The sequence below is a fragment of the Xenopus laevis genome, chromosome 2S (genome assembly GCF_017654675.1).
Source record: "Xenopus laevis strain J_2021 chromosome 2S, Xenopus_laevis_v10.1, whole genome shotgun sequence".
Lineage (NCBI taxonomy): Eukaryota > Metazoa > Chordata > Amphibia > Anura > Pipidae > Xenopus > Xenopus laevis.
In genome coordinates, this window is record NC_054374.1 from 24,011,835 (window position 1) to 24,029,918 (window position 18,084).

An 18,084-nucleotide genomic window follows, 5' to 3' on the forward strand; every position below is an offset into this window, starting at 1 on the left:
TTTGCCTGAAATAGTCAGATTTTCAGGCTAATTCCAGTACAGACCACAGAAATTTTCGAATTGGATAGGGACCTCTCCCATTGGTTTATATAAAACTTCAGCAGGTCTGACATGGTGGATTTTCGGATTCTGACTTTTTGCAGCCTCGGGGTATAATAAATCTCAAAAAATTCGTTTTTTTTTTCGTTAAAAATTGTAATTCTATAGTAAAAAAACTAACATTTGTAGTTTTTAGCATTCGGACTAATAAATAACCCCCTTAATGTTCTTCTGAAGACATTATGGTTGCATTATGCTCTTGCCAGGGGGAGCATATTTCCTGATGCTCATGACAGTGCCATATCTCCTATACGTAGACAAAAAAAACAGCAGCCCTGTCTTGCTTTATGGCAGGAATTCTAGCAATACAAAGCAGAGCAAACATCTAACTAATTAATGACCTGTTATCCCAAAGGTTCCTTTATTACACTGCTGCCTGCAAAGGTCTGTGAGAGATAAGAAAGCTTAGCTGAGGCAGAGAAATGAAAATCAGTGACGTTTTATAACTCAGGTATGGGACCTGTACAGAATTCTTGGGTTTTCCGGATAATGGATCTTTCTGTAATTTAGATCTTCATACCTTAAGTCTACTAGAAATTCATGTAAACATTAAATAAACCCAATAGGCTGGTTTTGCTTCCAATAAGGATTTATTATATCTTAGTTGGGATCAAGAACTGGTATTGGACCTATTATGCAGAATGCTTGGGATTTAGGGTTTTCCGGATAACAGATCTTTCTGTAATTTGGATCTTCATACCTTAAGTCTACTAGAAAATCATGGAAACATTAAATAAGCCCAATAGGCTGGTTTTGCTTCCAATAAGGATTCATTATATCTTAGTTGGGATCAAGTACAAGCTACTGTTTTAATATTACCGAAAAAAATGGAAACCATTTTAAAACATTTGGATTGTTTGGATAAAATGGAGTTTTCTGGATAACAGGTTTCCAGATAACGGATCCCATACATGTACAAGGTACTGTTTTATTATTACAGAGAAAAAGAAAACCATTTAAAAACATTTTGATTGTTTGGATAAAATGGAGTCTATGTTAGACAACCTGCCTGTACTTCGGAGCTTTCTGTATAACAAATTTTAGGATTCCTTACATGTAGACAAATCCAAGAGGTCCTCTGCACTCAACCCATTAGCATACTGCTACTGAAAAATGCCTTACCCTTTAAACAAAACAGGGATTGTTTGTCCATATATTGCAATATATTTAAGCTGGCCAACTACGTCAAAGTCATCCCATATCTGGCCAGTCCTACACTCAATTTTCATCTGATTCATTAAGAATTCTATTGCTTCATTATACATTTTACAAAGGGACTAAGTTTTACCTGCAACTTACTAGCTGCTTTCAAAGTAAAACTCCCAAACTTGGCTGCCCTTTTATTAGACACCAGTGGGATCACCTGACTATAGTTGGGATGGGTGGGAGCTACAACATGGAGCTGGTCACTGCTCCTGTATAACTATAACAAACAAGGGAAAGTTGTGCTCACCACTATTTTTTAAAACCATTAGGCGGGGGTGCAATGAGGCTGTGACCACAAAATACATATAGACAAATACAAGAGTCCTCTGCACTCAACCCATTATTATTATTTAAGACAAGGTACTGTTTTAGTACAGATTGGATTATTTGATTATAATGGAGTCTATGGAAAATGGCTTTTCTGTAATTTGGAGCTTTCTGGATAACAGGTTTCTGGATAATGGATCCCATACCTGGGATAAATACATATATAAATACATTCAAGGTTGAGATGTGACTCTCTGCTTTAAGGAACCAGATTATAAGATATGTTGGGCACAACCCACTGATCAGCAGTTGCATGGAATTTGTCTGTTCGATACACACACCTTACTTTTGACGGTGCTTTATCTACATCTGTTAATAACAATAATAGTGAGAGATGCAGTGGCCCCGCCACTCTGTTACAGTTAGGGGCCCCGTGTCTCTCCCATATCCTAGTTTGTCTGTGTGCATTGGAAGTTGTGTGCAGAATGGAAGATGACTATCCGTGCCAGCGCTGGTTCCTTCCTGTGTCATTCCATGGATGCCTGACTTGTACACAGTGCAACTGCCAACTGCTAAATGCCAGAGCCTTGCTTCTAATCAAAGAGGCCCAATGAGTCCCGTAACAATGGGTGTGGGGAGCTGTACTTGGCACAGACAGTGAGACGGAGTGAGGATCCATCTCCCAGCGCCAAAACTGTTCACTGCTCCAAGGAGCACTTTGACTTTCAAGGGAAAGTGTCGCCTATATTCCTACTCTTTAGGTTATAAAGTATCCAGGTTTATCTGATTTAAGCTCCTATAATAGATCAGCAAGTTGGAATAAAAATCATCACTCCCAGCAAGAAGAAACCAAATTATTCTATCACATATTTTAACAACACAAACCTGTCTCCAAATTAATATTGTTTCACTGGGGAAGATCCAAGTTCCAATATATTTTGGTTGGAGAACAAGGTCAGGGAGTTTGGGCACAAGAGCTATAGAAAACCTGACAAAGGACAGTAGTGCTATAATAAAAAATAGATATTGCCATTATTCCTGTCCAGGCTTGATGTTAATCAAACACTCCAAACTACTGGAAGGCACTTTTGGCTGACTGCTGCCCTCCTGTTAGTAATATACTTAGCTTTCCCTCCTTCAGTCTAATCAGCTTAAAGTCTACTGGCCATGTGAGAGGTCAAATGAAAGATCCTGCTGGTTTGACCAGGGCTCCTATTAAGGGGGGAGATGGGAATCCAGACACAGGCCAGAAAGATGCAATGGTCCCAAATTGTGGTACCAGGTATGGGGCTGGTGTTTGGGCAGGCCAGGGGCATGTTTGGATAGCTCAGGGCTTGGCCTAGCTGGATCAAGGGTATGAGCAAAACACCAAAGGTGCCCAGTCAAGGCAGAGGTAAGAACTGTGGCCTCCAGAAACCCTACCGACTAAGTAGTATGGGGCCACAGAGTTGCGATCATGGTCCTAGGTGTAGCCTAGTGTGGCCCTCTAGGTGTTAGGTTTAACCACATGTGATCTGACTGGTTCAGATATCACAGAGGTCATCACCATGTGCATAAGCTTATAAATAGGGGTTACATTCCCTTTCTTTCACAGGAGCAGGTTGGTTTTGTTCAACAAGTGGAGAGATATATGATTACTGTCCTTTCTTCTGTCAGTCCTTCTTACACCCTCTCCATTGTCTTGTATTCATTCTGTTGCTTCTATCTACCTGCAGGAGCAAGTCCAAAGCCTATAATAATCAGCAGATAAATATATATCATCTCTCCGTCTCTGTTCTGCTCTTTACTGTCGGAGCGAAGCAATCTTTTCAGCTTTTCAGGTTATTGAGTTTGGAGTAATAAAGACCAAAGGTTTTGCTTACGGTCACAATGGGCTGAACTCATTAATGCCATAGGAAACTGCTCACAGGAGAAGGAGGGAGTGATTTTGAACCATTTTATACTTTTTCTTCTCATGGAAAAGTGTTTCTATTGATTTTCTTGTTTTGTTTCATTCTCTTTATGGACCATTGAGGAGGTAATTGCGCTGGAGGCTGCTGAACATTTAATCTGGAACCCTTTATTTGAGCTGCTGTAACTACTGTAGGTGCACATTATGTGCTCTGTTATTCGGTTATTGTGTACAATGCCCTAGCTAGAGAGGTATGGGCCCAATGGCAGCCACCCTCATCCCTTCCACGCCTACCGTAGCTCCAGCAAGCTCCCTGCCTCATGACTTCAGTCTTCCGACCAGCTCCATTGAATATGACAATGGTGCCGTCATACTGTCTGCAACCCTAATTGTCATGCCACTGATTGGGTGAACTTAATATTCTCCTTGTGTTGGTGTGTTTTTTCTGAGTTCTATTGAGCCCCAAGAATTTACTGGTGACCTGATGAAAGTAATAGCTCCACCACCTACTGTCAGTAACATTACCATACCACTCCTTTGAAATACAAAGTCCTCTGATATCCATCCAAAGCAGTGGAGCAGGGAAGAGAACAGGAGGCAGGACAAGGGCAGAATGAGGATGGCCGGGCTAAACATGTTCTGGTAGGTGGGGCTAAGATGCACCCAGATCCTTTTTCTGCCTAGGGCCCACCAGAGAATCTACATCCAGGTCCTACACTCACAACAGTTAGATGGATACATTGTCAATCGGTGTAGGATTATGGTACAAATAAGAAGGGCTAATGGGAATTGGGGTCCACTGAGATCCTCTGAGGACAGTCCAATCCTGTATATTTTCCAAAGAAGTTCAAATAGCTGGATTAAGACAAATTGGGGCCCTAATTAAGGAAGTGATGTGAGGACCTCATCATTCGAATGCCATTTTGGTGTCACCCCCAGGGTCATATAAAGAGGGCTGTCTTTAGGGGAGCCAAAAAAGGGAAGCTTTTGCTCTTTTATTAATTTGGCTTTATGCATCTACCCACTTCTCAAGGGCTGCCTGAAACTGTGATACAAATGATTAGTGAAGGTGGCCCCAGGCTAGCCATTCTTAGCTGTCAGCTCCCAAATTCACAGCTTATTGGCCTCTACATGGGGTCAAAATGAGAAGCTGTCCATCAGATATGTGATGGGTGATTAGCTAAAAATCAGAAGAGGGTGGTTGTTTGGTGCAGTCTTCTCCCAACAGGTCTGCACAGGTCCTCCTCTATGATCAGCTCAGCCCACACTGGCCGGCATTCAACTAAAAGTAGATCTCCTAAGCAACTCTTATTTTATTGCAGGTGGAGCAGAAAGGATTTCCAAAATAACAGATGTGAGAAAGGAAGGTTTGGCCATCGTTGAAGATGATCCCTTTAAGTTGAGGGCAGTGTTGTCTCTGGTGAGTGTTTTTCTGTGGATGGTGCTTGGGTTTGATAGAGGGTTGGATTAACAATGTGGCACATGGAGATGGTGCACATGGAGCACCAGACATCGCTTGCTTAATAAAGGGTGTGCGAGAACCAGCTGTATTGCCTATACATGGAGATGGTGAACAACAGTCTGAAACCAACTGAACTGAAAAAAGTGTTTGAAGGTGAACAAGCCCTTTAAATTGAGCCATGCAATGTGCTGCAAGTGTTACTGCCAGTGCACCTATATAAGTGAGATGTACTGCAGGGGGACACTTGGAAATGTAGGGAGCACACAGAAGGGGGCACTGTGGGGGGGGGAATGGTAGGTTGAGGTACCGAGGTTACAGAGATGACTCACTGCTGCCTTTATTACTCACAAACACACAAACTGACACAAAGGCGCACTCACACACCATTAGGCCTGACTGCAGAGAGGAGGCGGATTGTTTTCAACTGACCAGCCTTAAGCACTGATCCAGGGAATGACAGTAATTCACTTCAAGCCGTAGAACTGAAGGGCTTTCAAGAAGTGTGTAGGTGGCTTTGAGCATTGCCAACACAAAGGGCTGCGGCTCGCTGCTGACAGATTCATATGTCAGTAAGAAGTGGAGTCTGTTATTTATTTATATTCCACCCAAAAGTGGTAAGAAATTGAAAAGGTAGTGCATGGGTGTAAGTCAGAGGTGTGTGTGTGTGTGTGGGGGGGGGGTAAGGGTATATATCAATTAGCACAGGCCAAACCCTGACCTAAGATTTGTGTGGGTGCTCAGGTGTTGTGGTTTAGCTGCAAGGGTGCAGGTTGAACATTCCTGATGTGCAGTAAACAAGAATGAATTAGGAAAGGAATCATTTGTACATTAATCAAGGATGTTTTCTGCCCCAGATATACCAGTCTGAGACTGGGGGGGGGGGGGGGGGGGCTTGCACGTCTAACCTCAAACCTTCCAATAATTCTGCAGGGAAATTCTGATTCTGCTCTCTTATTTGCCCTAGCACACCCATATCCACCCTAGTTCTGCCTGTATCCACTTAAACGAGAACTAAACCCTAAAAATTAATATGGCTAAAAATGGCATATTTTATATACTGAATGTATTGCACCAGCCCAACGTCTCACCATCTCAATAGCATCAATGATCCAGGACTTCAAAATTGTCACAGGGGGTCACCATCTTGGAAAGTGTCTGTGACACTCACATGCTCAGTGGGCTCTGAGCAGCTGTTGAGAAGCTAAGCTTAGGGGTCGTCACTAATTATCCAGCAGAAAATGAGGTTGGTCTATATTATAAGCTGATGCTACAGGGCTGATTATTAAATTCTGGTGCTAGTTGCACTGGTTTCTGTGCTGCCGTATAGTAATTATCTGTATTAATTACTGATTAGCCTTATAGTGTGACATTTTTATTCTATATGTACTGTATACTGTGAGTGGGTACTTTATCTTTGGAGACACAGATCTTAACTGCTAAAGGGCTGTGGTTGCCTTGGGCTGGTACAAAAGCCCAAAACATAATTGTCCAACATCTCTAATCACTTCTTTAGTTAGGCTTTACGTGTCCTTTTATCCTGCCCCTCAGTTCTTTTTTCTAGGGGCTACAGCAAACACATATCCTCAGGCTACATCCACCACTGTAATGATCCCAGTGAATAGGGCATCAGTGTAGAAGAGTTTACAGGTATAGGCTGTTATGCAGAATGCTTAGTACCTGGGGTTTCTGGAGTGGATCTGTGATTGACTATTTGGTAGCCCCTATATGGACTGGCGGCCTACAGGAGGCTTTCTTTGGCAGTACATCTGGTTTTAACACAACCAAAACTTGCCTCCAAGCCTGTAATTCAAAAATAAGCACCTGCTTTGAGGCCACTGAGAGCAACATCCAAGGGGTTAGGGAACAACATGTAACCCGTGAGCCACTGGTTGGGGATTACCACTGAAGGAGGTGCAAATTTGCACTTACACCTCCGCACATCATAAATAACACCCTTAATCCCTTTTGTAACCAAAAAATTCATAGCCTCAATATTTATAGGGTAACTCAAGTATCTGTCTCTTTACATTCTCTCTAGTTCTAACTCCTGAAACAGATCGCAGCTAAGGGGTTGTTCAACTTTAAAAGAACTGTTAGTATGATGTAGAGAGTGATATTCTGAGGCAATTTGCAATTGGTTTTCATTTTTTATTATTTGTGGTTTTTGAGTTATTTAGCTTTTTATTCAGCAGCTCTCCAGTTTGCTATTTGAGCCACCCAGTTGCTAGGGTCCAAATTACCTTAGCAGCCCTGCATTGATTTGAATAAGAGACTTAAATATGAATAGGAGAGGCCTGAATAGAAAGATGAGGAATGCAAATTAGCAATAACAATACATTTGTAGCCTTACTGAGCATTTGTTTTATAGATGGCTTCAGCGACCCTCAGTTACATAGTTAAATTGGGTTGAAAAAAGACAAAGTCCATCAAGTTCAACCCCTCCAAATGAAAACCCAGCATCCATACACAAACCCCTCCATACTTTCACATAAATTATATATACCACCTATAGAGCAGAAAGCTAGAAAAAGGCAAATAGTTTAAAAAACATAAACAATAGAAGACCAATTGAAAAGACTATTCTATAACATGCTAAAAGTTAACCACCACTTTAACAGAGCTGGATGAGAACTGGTATCTGCTACACTGTATCAAAAGTCAGAGCCAGAGAACAATAATGCAGTAGCAATTACATAGAATAACATGTTTTTTATTTAATTTTTCATAAAACAGTTTTTTTTAGCACATAGCTGTATATTGTTTGAGTTTGCCAAACAAAAAAAAGAAGAAAAGGGAGTATTAACTGACCCATACACATCCATTGTGCTGCAACGAATCGTAATCCATATACGAAAGGTACCAAGGAGCACCAGCGGACTGGCTATAACATATATTTCTTTATTCCATATTAGTTAAAACAAGGGAGCACACAGTCCCTGAGCTTGACGTGTTTCGTGGTCAAAGCCAATTCCTCAATAGCTTTGACCACAAACAGGGTTGGACTGGGCCAGCAGGAAACCGGTAAAAAATCCGGTGGGCCCTGGCCATCATAGGCCCAGACCTGCGCCCCCAGCTGCCCCTTAAAGAGCTGAACTTGCAGTTGGGCTGCGGCACTCGCGCATTGAGTGACATGTTTGCACATGTGTGTGCCGGCCCTGGAATTTGGAGGTTGGGAGGGGGCCCCGGGGACTGCCAAGACGGCCCTTCGTTTGCAGCCACGGTGGGCTCCCAAGGCTTCAGTCCGACCCTGACCATGAAATGTATAAAGCGCAAGGATGGCGTGCTCTCTGGTTTTATCTAATATGGAATAAAGAAATATATGTTTTCACCACACCGCTGGTGCTTCATGGAACAAGTCTTTCATATATTGTGAGTTTGCATGAAGTAAAGGAGCCAGTGAGGCGGCGGCGGCTGCAGAAGTGCCTGTTATGGACGGCATTTAGGAACCTGAGCTGCTGAGGTTTAATGAGGATGTTCCTATTGAATGGCTGTAGGCGAGTGTCACTTAACATGTGTTTTTGTGAGTAGATATCAGTGATGCTGCAAACAAGTCCCCAGGCATCTGTATTTAACCTGTATAAATTGTGCCTTTCAAAGAGCATTCCTGGCTCTAAGCACGGCTTTGTGCCTCTCAGCACTGAAATACACCTCCTGCTCTCCTCTGAATAGTAACCCATCACCCCCTGCCCACTTGAACCCTGGTACTGGACTGGGGAGTCTCATGTTATACTGAGTCTCATGTTATACTGTGCTTTCTAATGGCATTTGGGATGCACAGGTCAATTGTACATTGGTAATGGGAGACTTTCATCGAAAATGAAAAGGTCTCATTTATTCATTAGTAGGTGCAACCGTGTTAGTTAAAGGGAGTCGCTAATTGCCATACACATAGCACCTACACTTTGTGCACTGCCAGGACCACCATCAGCAATCATGGGGCTCTATACTCCTGTATTAGCAGGGCCCTCTCAGGGGCTCCAGTTATTAAATGGTTGGTTCACCTTTCAAGGAGAACTAAACCCCCAAACTAATGAAAACCCCTACCCTCCATAGTCCCCCTCCCTGTTCCCCTTGCACAGTTGTTAATACCTGTAAGTCTTTAATTAACCCTCAATGCAGAGTTAGCGCTGCGGAGCTTGCAGGTGCCCTAGTTCCAGCCCTGTCAACAGCCACGACTCAATATGCTGAAACCCCACACTCTCCCCCATAAGCTGTACCCTTACATGACCCTTTATACCCTTGGAGCCCCTGACTGTACCCCCCTAAAAGTTGCCAAACGTGCAAATCTTTCCCCGACAGGCCAAACGTATTACAATGAGGGGGTTATGAAAAGTCAGAGTGAGGACCACATCAATGAGCTGATGCGGTCCCCCGATCCAACAGGAAAATCAAGCCTTCCCGATCGAGATCTGGACGATTTTTCTCAGATCGGGCAGGCCTATCAGAGAGCCCATACCAGAGAACCAGATAAGATGCTGAATTCGTCTAAAGGGCCCACATTGGCAGTTTAAATTTGCTCGTGTATGTCCACCTTATTGGTAACCCTGTGCAGTGCAAGTGCCTGGAGAAACCTGTTAAACAATTATTGGTGGTTTAGGAAAGACCCACTCAACATGCCTGTACAGACAAAAAGAATCCTATGTCTGGGAATATACAGTATATACATAATGGATACTTAATTTGCAACCCTTCATTTGTTCTTTAACTCCCTGAAGGCTGCTGGGAGTTGGCTCCTGCAGAGGAAAGTTAAAAGAACAGAAAGCTGCCTGCCTGTTGTCCATAATTATTCAGAACTGCCTGAATCTCCTGGATCTGGAAAGAGATGGGGCTTGCTGGAAGTGAAAAGTGAATGGGGTTTTAAATAAATTGAGGTCTTGCTTGTCATGACGGTGTTAGGGTTGTGGCCAAGATTATGGTTGGAAACATATACTCTACAATGCCATTTAATATTAATGTTCATACCGGAGTCTTGGAAGCAGTTAAAAGAAGAAATGGAAAGGTAATAATCATATTAATCAGCTGATTAAATTGTGATACTATTCACTAGAAATGTGCAGCGTGTGAATAGAAGGCTTATTGTTACCCTGACCCAACTGGCACTGCATTGGCTTAATGAATAACTTCCAGTTATCAGCCACTCGGCTTTTGCACAGACTGAGTCATTTGTGCTGAGTTACCTTCACTGGCAAGGGCTAATTTATCCAATGGGCAGACAGAGTGGGGTAACTAGGAGTAATCCTTACCCATGCCATATATCATACATTTCTTAAAATGGTTATTCACCTTTAAATTAACTTTTAGTATGACGTAGAGGGTGATATTCTGAGACAATTTGCAGTTGGTTTTCATTTGTTATTATTTGTGGTTTTTGAGTTATTTAGCTTTTTATTCATCAGCTCTCCAGTTTGTAATTTCAGCATTCTGATTGTTAGGGTCCAAATTACCCTAGCAACCATGCATTGATTAGAATAAGAGGCTGGAATATGAATAGGAGGGGCCTGAATAGAAAGATGAGCAATAAAAAGTATCAATAACAATACATTTGTAGCCTTACAGAGCATTTGTTTTTTAGATGAGGTCAGTGACCCCCATTTGAAAGCTGGAAAGAGTCAGAAGAAGTAGGCAAATAATTAAAAAACTATAAAAAAAAAAAAAAAGGTAGACCAATTGAAAAGTTTCTTAGAATTGACCATTCTATAACATACTAAAAGTAGACCAATTGAAAAGTTTCTTAGAATTGACCATTCTATAACATACTAAAAGTTAACTTAAAGTTAACTTCTATGGCTGACAAACCTTGTTTTCAGCATGATGATTTCTGACAACCCCTAGTTTCTCTACAACAGCCCAGAGCACACTGAGCATGTGCAGTGCCACTGACACATAGAAGATGGCCTAGCAAGAGCCAAGGCGGGGAGCTCCTGTGTACAACTGTGAAGACCAGGTTATTTCTGTTATAGGACTGCTTAACTTCAGTTGTAGATATATTTATTAGGGATGCACCGGTTCAGGATTATGCCTTTTTCATTAGGATTCGGATTCGGCTGAATCCTTGTGCCTTGCCAAACCGAATCTGAATCCCAATTTGCATATGTAAATTAGGGGCGGGTAAGGAAATCCCAAGTCTTTTTGTCACAAAAGAAGAATTTTTTCCACTTTTTCCTTTCCTGCCCCTAATTTGCATATACCGTTTGGTATTCAGCCACCAAGGATTCGGCCGAATCCCAAATAGCGGATTTGGTGCATCCCTAATATTTATTGTTTGGCTTTAATTCTCCTTTATAATGTAAAAAACTAAAAAAAAAAAAAAGGTAGACCAATTGAAAAGTTTCTTAGAATTGACCATTCTATAACATACTAAAAGTTAACTTAAAGGTAAACCACACCTTTAAATACTGTCTTCTTAATTTCTATTTTAACATAAATGTGATGGGATAACTGAAGGGCAATAAAGAATTAGGCTACAAATGCTGCACATTATGTTTTTAGGCCTCTCTGCCAGCCCAAGGCAACCACAGCCCTTAAGCAGTGAAGATCCATGCCTCTGACAATGCCCGTCTTCTTTCCTGCAGTGCTAATTAGTAATTAATTAACAATATAACAGTACATGGCAGCTCAGAAACCAATGTATTCTGCATCAGAATAGAATAATCAGCCTTGTAAAATCAGCTTCTATGGCTGACAAACCTTGTTTTCAGCATGATGATTTCTGACAACCCCTAGTTTCTCTACAACAGCCCAGAGCACACTGAGCATGTGCAGTGCCACTGACACATAGAAGATGGCCTAGCAAGAGCCAAGGCGGGGAGCTCCTGTGTACAATTGTGAAGGCCAGGTTATTTCTGTTATAGGACTGCTGAACTTCAGTTGTAGATATATTTATTAGAGATGCACATTCGTGATTATGCCTTTTTCATTAGGATTCGGATTCGGCAGAATCCTTGCGCCTTGCCAAACCGAATCTGAATCCCAATTTGCATATGTAAATTAGGGGCGGGTAGGGAAATCCTGTGACTTTTTGTCACAAAAGAAGAATTTTTCCACTTTTTCCTTTCCTGTCCCTAATTTGCAAATACCGTTTGGTATTCGGTCACCAAGGATTCGGGGATTCGGCCGAATCCCAAATAGCGGATTCGGTGCATCCCTAATATTTATTGTTTGGCTTTAATTCTCCTTTATAATGTAATTTGGTTCGAGAGTCGGGTTGATTCCATGTTACTTCCCACTCATTTTATTGTCCAAAGTCTCAGGGTTCAAATTCTAAATTGCAAGGTGAACTCAAGTTCTGAGCAGTAGGGGTTCTAAGAATATGGAGATGTCACAGAGAATATGGGAGTCCAGTTCTGGACATAAATGTTGATTTTAAGGCATAGACTCTCTTTAAAGAGCAAGGCCTTCTACTAATGTCAAGGTTCTGGTCATTATCATAGGTGGGGTTCAAGTCCTAATGGGTAAAATCCGTCTGGAGGTGCATTTTCTGGCTTCATCTGTTTTCTTTTGAGCAGAGATGGGTGCTTTACAGAAAATATTATTAGGCTGTGGTTAGACAGAAGGCAAGGAGAACTACTCAGAAAGCAGAAGTGAGAGAAGATTAAGCCAACTGAATGGGCAGTGTGTTGAGAGAATGAATAGCATAGTGTTGTGGTAATGGGCAGCGGTGCATTTAGTTCTAGGCACTGGACATCAGCGCACCCCCTTCATTGAGGAAGAAATGTCTGTGCATGATGTCATAACCATGGTGTATAATGTAATTTCCAAAAAATGCGCTCCTTACCCCCCTCCCATCTTAGCCGACTCATTTGACAGCTGAGCCAGTGGCTCGAGATATTATTTATTTTTAACAAAAAAAATTTAATATATAGACACACAAGAGCCGTCCCTATAAAGCTGCCGCCCTAGTTACAGGCCCATGGGTGCTTATATATATATATATATAAATATGGCCCTGGTAATGGGACAGACCTTCAATGCAAGGATCAAAGATGGAGGGAGGCAAAATACCAAATTTGGATGCAAATTACTATAGGGATAATTTACCAAATTTTCACGGCTTTGGGTCTTCAACTTTGGCTCCTTTCGTGGCTTTGGGTCTTTTTGTGGCTTCTGGAGTTCAACTTCGGCTCCTTCTGTGGCTTTGGGTCTTTTTGCGGCTTTGGGTCTTATCGGGACTTCGCTGTCAAGGGGGCTCAGCGGGTTTCGAAAAGTGCAGCACAGCCGGGCTCCCCATTAGGCCCGGTATAACAGTACCCCCTGTGCTCCTGGCAACCCTGGGCCTGAGAGAGCAGCATGTAAGGAATGAACGGGCACATTGGTCCTTGATGCATGTTACCAAGGAGCATGTACGTACTTTTGTGAATGGCATCAAAGCATGCTTCAGTTTGCATCTAGTGCTTTGCAGTTGGTCTTGGGTTGGTATCTGAGCCCTTGGAGGTACAGATGCTTCTGGAGATTCTTTATGCAGAACTGCTGGTGCTGGAGGCAAGAGGAAGCGTCTATAACAGCTTCTCTTAGAGAAAGATGATAGGAATTAGATTAATGCAGAGTAGCTCAAAGGCGCAGAGGGAACGTTTGAAAGAGCTGGGAAGCAGTGAAGGGGCAAATTATTAGCTGTGGGGCCCCAAAACTGGCTGAGGAGTGCAGTAAGAGGGGGCCACTCCACATTGTTTGTGGATGTGCTTGGAAAGTATAAATGAGAGAAATAAATGTGAGCAAACAAGCAAGGGACAGGCAGAATGGCAGGGAACATTAGCAGCACGAGGAGGGGGGGGGAAGTATTAGTCCTTGAAAGGCGCTAATCCCACATTTATTTTGCTGGCTGGGGAGGCCGCACTGTAGCTCAGCTACTTACAGATCATTGTAGCATGAGTGCCCATAGAAACAGCCAGCTGGAGAGGCCACCGTAGTTGGGGATATACACCCAAACAACATAAAACATGGGCCCAATGTCATTTGAAGCACATTTCCAAGACACACTGATTATCAGCGAACATAAAGTTCCATAATGGGGAGTTATATGTTAGCTCGCTGGTCACTTGAGCCCCGTGGGTGGTTGCCCCCAATAAAAAGTGCTCCTGCACTCATGGTGATGCCTCTGATCTGCCCCAGCTATGTCTCATTTATGCAAAATCTCTGCCCCTGATCCAACCAAATCTCCCCCACATTCCCTACACTATGAATTGTGCTTTCCTTCTTGGGTCCCCCATGATTTTTATGGTGTATTTTGTTACCATATAAAATTAATTCCTAACCCAACAAGTACTGTATATGTTTTTTAGTTGTATATATACAATATATAATATTGGTGTGTAGGTGCATCTCAGGTCATTTTGCCTGGTCGTGTGCTTTCAGAAAGAGCCAGTGCTGCACTATGGAACTGCTTTCTGACAGGCTATTGTTTCTCCTACTTCAAGGGGCAGATTCATTAAGGGTCGAATTTCGAAGTTAAAAATACTTCGAAATTCGACCCTCGAATTGAAATCCTTCGACTTCGAATATCGAAGTCGAAGGATTTAGCGCTAATCCTGCGATCGATCGATTAAATCCTTCGAATCGAACGAAGGAAAATCCTTCGATCAAAAAATCACAGGCAAGCCTATGGGGACCTTCCCCATAGGCTAACATTGACTTCGGTAGGTTTTACCTGCCGAAGTAGAGGGTCGAAGTTTTTTTTAAAGGGGAAGTACTTCGACTATCGAATGGTCGAATAGTCGAACGATTTTTCGTTCGATTCGTTCGATTTCGTTCGAATTCGAACGAATTTAACCAATTCGATGGTCGAAGTACCAAAAAAATACTTCGAAATTCGAATTTTTTTCATTCGAATCCTTCACTCGAGCTTCATGAATCGGCCCCCAAGTGTAACTGAAGAAGTCACAGTGGGACATGGATTTTTACTATTGAGTGCTGTTATTATATCTACCAGGGAGGTGCGGGATCTGTTTACCTTCCCATTGTTCTGCTGATGGGCTGCTGGGAGGGGTGGTGATATCACTCCAACTTGCAGTGCAGCAGTAAAGAGTGACTGAAGTTTATCAGAACACAAGTCACATGACCGTGAGCACCTGAGAAACTGACAATATGTCAGATTTCAAAATTAAATTAAAAAAATCTGTTTGCTCTTTTGAAAAAGGGATTTCAGTGCAGAAGTCTGCTGGAGCAGCACACCCGATGCATTTTGAAAAAACATGCTTTCCCATGACAGAATCCCTTTAATGTTGGCCCCAATTAGCTACAGTCTAGTACCCCATAGCAACCAACTGTATCTTTGCTTGTATTCATTCTAATTGTGGAATAAGGCAACTGCTGCTATAGCGACTGAGATGTAACCTCTGCAGAACCTGAAATAGTGTGCCATTTGATGAATGGGGATTGTATGGTGGATGAAAGATGTTATTTGCTATTAACTCTAATCACAAGTCCCTGGTCATAAGACATTTTTTATATAAGCTGCCCTGGGCCCATCACGTGCACTGATTCTGATAGGGCTTCCTAGGTCACCGAGTCTGCCAGCCAAAATCCAATGGAAAAGCTGAGTCAGCAGAATAAAAAAATTCTAAATTTGTAATATTATTTAAAGACATGGGAATAGGGGGGTTACTGTCCTGATTATGGGCACTGTGTGTGCTTCCATGGGGGGAATCATTTCTTGGTACTTTCCTTTTCTGAAAAACCACAGCAGCCTTGCCTTGCATCATGGCAGGGGTTCTAGTTTTATATCCCACAAGACAAAGCAGGAACAAACACCCAATACATCTATATGCACCTTTTCCCAACAAAGTTAATACAACATGTTTTAATTTTGTTTCACTTTAACGCTTAGTAGCTCCCCTCTGAACCAAGATAACGGGCTGTGTATAAAGAACTCCTTCCCTTCACCCTTTGTTGAGACTGTTTTGGGTTACAGACAAGCAGAAATCCATTCTCCAGGGGTTTTATCTGTACACTACCTTGATCTAATTAATCACAATATACTAGCTTCCTGCTAAGGGACCTTAGATTCTATCCTTTGTTCATCAATTAAAAAAAAAAGCATATTCTAGTAGTCAGGTACCAGGGAGAGGGGGATGGGCACGTAATCCTCAGTATCGCATCTTGTTGCTCAAGACCTTCATTATTTGCTTTCGAGCAAAGTGAAATCATCTAAATGCCACCAGAAATAATGACTCATTGGAATCCTATATCCAACTGAGGGTGGGGGGGACATAGTAGCATTAAAACCCAACTGTCTCTATCCCTGTATTGGCTCTGAGCCAATGGAGTGCTGGCCTTGTATGGCAAAATAAGGGGTTAACTGGATGCCATGAGTGCGCTCGATACACGTATGCCCTTCAGCTAAATATTCCTCTATCCAGCAGTAAAACATGCAGTTAGTAATTAACGAGCCCAATGTGTCGGAGTGATTGACGGTAAAACCATCGCGAGTTAAGATTCGGCCACCGGTTGCTATGGTAATAATTGGAGTGGAGGTTTAGGTCTCTTTATTATTTTTTTTTTTTCCCTGATAAATGCTCGAGGCAGCAATACCCTTGGAAATAACTCTTCTCGTGCTGCCTCAGCCACCAAGCTCTTTTGGTTTTGTAGGCAATATCTAGTAAGGGTTCAAAGCTGTGTATGTATGTGTATCTGTGGGGGGGGGGGGGTTTGTAATAATAATATGATAATAATGAGCCAATTCAAGTGTTCATCTTTCTTTCATAGAAGGCCACAGATTATATTTCCTTCCTATTGAAACTAGGCTACATACTTTTTTTTTTTTTCCTATGGGGGGAGGGAGGAAGCGTCAATATATTTTTCCATATTCCACCCGGGCTCCTGTCATCGTCGAGCTGAGCCGCACGGATTAATTATACGTCTTGACACATTGGTCAACCAGTTAAGTAGAACTGGAAAATAGAATTTGATTTCAGTCAGTATGGATAGATGAAAGCTGATGGTCTATAATGAACATATACAATGTTTTACTGGATTGCAATAGTCTACATGGTAGCATAGCAATGAGAAGCCTAATGAAGTCCAGCATTTAGGCATGGTAGTCTAGTTTGAAAATTGATACATGTCCTTTCAGCTTCAACTTGTCAAGTTGTATGCAGATATGCTATGCAGACTTGTTATGTTTCTTCTGGCAGACCAGACTGGTCAAGATGGACAGGGCTCATGGCTCATTCAGCCTTTTTTAACCAGACTGGTCAAGATGGGCATGGCTTATTCAGTCCCTGTAAGCCAGACTGGTCAAGATGGGCATGGCTTATTTAGCCTCTTTAAGTCAGGCTGGTCAAGATGGAGATGTTTCATTCATCATCTTTTTAAGTCAGACTGATCAAGATGGAGATGGCTCATTAAACCTTTTTAGATAAGAATAGTCAAGATGGACATGGCCCATTCAGCCTCTGTAAGCCAGACTAGTCAAGATGGGCATGGCTTATTAAGCCTCTTTAAGCCATACTGAAATAGCACATTCCACCTTTTTAAAGCAGACTAGCCAAGATGGGCATGGCTCATTAGTCCTTGTAAGCCAGACTGGTCAAGATGTACATGGATTATTCAGCCTCTTTAAGTCAGACTGGTCAAGCTGGAGATGGCTCATTCATCCTTTTTAAATAAGACCAGTTAATATGGACATGAGATGTCTCATTCAACCTCTGTAAGCCAGACTGGTCAAGATTGGCATGGCTCATTCAGCCTTTTTCAGTCAGAATGGTCAAGGTGTACATGCCTCATCCAGGGTCTTCAATCACACTGGTCAAGGTAAAGATGTCTCATTCAGCCTCTTTAATTCAGACTGGTCAAGGTAGACATGGCTATGTTAGCCTTTTAAGCCAAACTGGTAAGATGGATATGGCCTATTCAACTTTTTTTAAACTAAATTGGTCAAGATGGAAAGACTATTACCATTTTGATGTCAACCTGGTGAAAATGGACAGCCCAGGAAATATTTTTAATTCAAACTAGTCAAGATAGTTAAACCAGTCTATCTAAGGATGGACAGGATGGACAGCCCATTCAATCTTTGTAAGACAACTTGTCAAGATGGACTGATCATTCTCTCATTTCTCAACCACATTGGTCAACCATTGTTCAAGCTGGTTAGGATGGGCATCCCATACAGTCTTTGTAAGTCCAACTTGTCAAAATGGATTGCCTGTTTAGCCTTTTTAAACAA

General features: G+C 42.1%; 1 protein-coding gene across 1 annotated transcript in view; it reads left to right on the forward strand.

Moving 5' to 3' along the window:
- Nucleotides 1–4,785: 4,785 nt before the first annotated feature.
- bcl9.S (BCL9 transcription coactivator S homeolog) overlaps nt 4,786–18,084 on the forward strand; it is a 95,789-nt gene continuing 82,490 nt past the window's right edge. Inside the window, exon 1 of the mRNA XM_041583484.1 lies at nt 4,786–4,883. The gene's annotated coding sequence lies outside the window, so the exon portion shown is untranslated. The remainder of the gene's footprint in view (nt 4,884–18,084) is intronic.